The following is a 3333-nucleotide window of genomic DNA, read 5'->3' as shown; positions in this document are numbered from 1 at the left end:
ATCATGGTACCATCAATTGAAGATTCGAGAGCAGGACATACCTAAGACAGCGTTCACCACCAGATATGGACTGTATGAGTATACCATTATGTCATTTGGATTGACTAACGCACCTGCCTATTTTATGAACCTGATTAACAAAGTGTTTATGGAGTTTTTGGATAAGTTCGTCGTAGTGTTCATTGATGACATCCTGGTTTATTCAAAGAATGAAGAGGAGCATAAGGAACATTTGCGTTTGGTTTTGGAGAAACTAAGGGAACATCAGTTATACGCCAAATTCAGCAAATGTGAGTTTTGGTTGAAGGAAGTTGGATTCCTCAGACACGTTATATCTGGAGAGGGTATAGCAGTTGACCCCACAAAGGTTGAGACCGTAACCGAATGTGAAGCACCAACAACAGTTGGAGAGATCCGGAGTTTTCTTGGACTCGCAGGATACTACCGGAGGTTTATTGAGAATTTCCCAAAGATTGCGAAGCCTATGACGGAGTTGTTGAAGAAGGATACTAAGATCAAATGGACTGAGGAGTGTGAGGCTAGTTTCCAGGAGTTGAAGAAACGCTTGGTTACCTCACCAGTATTGATTTTGCCAGATCAGACCAAGGATTATGAGGTGTATTGCGACGCTTCACGTCGAGGACTTGGAGCAGTGCTTATGCAGGAAGGGAGAGTTGTTTCGTATGCTTCACGACAACTGAAGCCTCATGTGTTGAATTATGCCACGCATGATTTGGAGTTAGCAGCCGTAGTGCATGCATTGAAAACATGGAGACATTTCCTCATTGGAAATCATTGTGAGGTGTACACGGATCACAAGAGTTTGAAGTACATTTTCACGCAGAAGGAGTTGAACCTCAGACAAAGGAGATGGTTGGAGCTCATCAAGGATTATGACATGAGATTTCATTACCATCCCGGAAAAGCTAATGTAGTAGCTGACGCATTGAGCCGTAAGAGCCATGTCAACACCCTAGTGACGGGGAAAATACCCAAGGAGTTAGCAGAAAACCTTCGTGAGATATGTTTGGAAATAGTTCCGAGAGGCTATGTAGCAGCATTGGAGATTCAGTCAACATTGATGGATAAAATCAGAGAAGCTCAGAAATCTGACAAGGAGATTGCTGCTATAAAAGAGAAATTGAGCGAAGAAAAAGCAAAGGGATTTCATGAGGATGAGCACGATACCCTATGGTTTGAGGACCATGTTTATGTGCCAAATGACCCGGAGATCAGGAAGTTGATTTTGCAAGAGGCACATGATTCACCGTATTCGATTCACCCAGGGAATACCAAGATGTATTTGGATTTGAAGGATATTTTCTGGTGGACCGGAATGAAGAAGGATATTGCAGCATATGTAGCAGTTTGTGACGTATGTCAGAGAGTAAAGGCAGAGCATCAGAAGCCAGCAGGATTGTTGCAACCATTGCCGATACCCGAATGGAAGTGGGATAAGATAGGCATGGATTTTATCACAGGACTACCCAGGACGAAAGCAGGCTATGACTCGATATGGGTAGTAGTTGATCGTTTGATAAAGGTAGCACATTTTATTCCAGTTAAGACCACTTACACCAGTGCTAAGTTGGCAAAGATATACATGACTAGGATCATTTGTTTGCATGGAGTTCCGAGGAGTATCGTATCAGATAGAGGAACCCAATTTACTTCAAAGTTTTGGAATCAGTTTCATGAAACTTTAGGAACCAGACTGGAGTTCAGCACAGCTTTTCACCCATAGACGGATGGACACACCGAGAGAGTCAATCAGATTTTGGAAGATATGCTGAGAGCTTGTGCACTAGATTATGGGTCTAGTTGGGACGATAACTTGCCGTATGCAGAGTTTTCTTATAACAACAGTTACCAAATCAGTTTGAAGATGGCACCTTTCGAAGTCTTATACGGAAGGAGGTGCAGGACACCGTTGTCATGGGACGAAGTTGGAGACCGTCGATTCTTTGGACCAGATTTGATTAAGGAGTCTGAACGGAAAGTTAAGTTGATTCGCGAGAGGCTCAAGGTAGCCCAGTCCAGGCAGAAGAGCTACGCAGATTCTAAACGCAAGGAGACAGTCTACGAAACCGGAGACAGAGTTTATCTCCGAGTATCCCCACTTCGAGGAGTTAAGCGCTTTGGAGTTAAGGGAAAGTTAGCACCGCATTTTGTTGGACCGTAAAGATCTTGCAACGTATGGGAGAAGTCGCTTATAAGTTGGAATTACCAGAGGGACTGTCAGGAGTTCATGATGTATTCCATGTTTCTCAGCTGAAGAAATGTCACGCCGATATGGCAGAGGTACCGCTAAGAGATACCGTGCCACTCGAAGCGATTCAGTTGAAAGACAACTTAACGTATGAGGAGAAGCCAGTCAAGATTCTCGATTATGCCAGCAGAGTTACCCGCAGCAAGGTTATCAAGTTTTGCAAAGTTCAGTGGAACCACCACTCAGAGGATGAAGCCACCTGGGAAAGAGAAGAAGATTTGCTCAAGGACCACCCTCTCCTATTTTCTAGCCAACCCGAATCTCGAGGGCGAGATTCATCTTAAGGGGGGTAGGTTTGTAACATCCCAAATTTTCAATTTGGAATGTTATACACTAGATCATCATGCATAGCATATTTTCTTGCATTTTGCCCGATCCTAGAAATTTCGTGCAACTCAAGGACCCTCGGAGAGAGTTGGAGATTTCGTTATTTTCATATTTGAGTTTTCTCAAACTTTGAAAAGAGGATCATTTGATTTATTTTATTTCATCTTCAATTATTTTTCCAATATCAAAAATAATGAGAGAGGGAATAATATGACTTCCCCAAATTTAGGAAAAATGAAGATTTAATGAATAAATCAAATTTTGGTTTTGCCGGAGTTTTGTTTGCTTTTTATTTGGATAGGGAAACATGCGTGTTTTCAAAAATTGCATTTTAGGCCTGGAGTAAAGTTCATTTTGTTCTACTCATTTTTAGGAGTCGGGGAAAATTTACTTTAGGAGTTTTGGAGCTCGTTTAGATTTTCTTTTCTGTGTTTTTCTGCGCGCGAAACCGATTAAAAAAAAGGGAGCAGCGCCTTGGGCCAAGGCCTAGCCAGCAGGCCGGCCGGCCAGGCCCCAGCCCCAGCCGCGCGCGCCAGGCGCCAGGTGAGGCAGCCGCCGCCCCAGGCCGAGTCCCAGCGGGACTCTAGGCCGTAGCCCCCCCCCCTCTTTCCTTTGTTTGTTTTCCTTTTCCTACTCTATTTCTTGTCCCCTACCCCAAGTAATCCCCCCCTCACCGATATAAATACACCACAAACCCCCCCCTCTCCTCAAATCAAGACCCCAAGCCCCTCTCCTTC

This window comes from Triticum dicoccoides, chromosome 6A, assembly GCF_002162155.2.
Source record: "Triticum dicoccoides isolate Atlit2015 ecotype Zavitan chromosome 6A, WEW_v2.0, whole genome shotgun sequence".
In the NCBI taxonomy this organism is placed as follows: Eukaryota; Viridiplantae; Streptophyta; class Magnoliopsida; order Poales; family Poaceae; genus Triticum; species Triticum dicoccoides.
Note: the sequence above shows the minus strand (reverse complement) of the source record.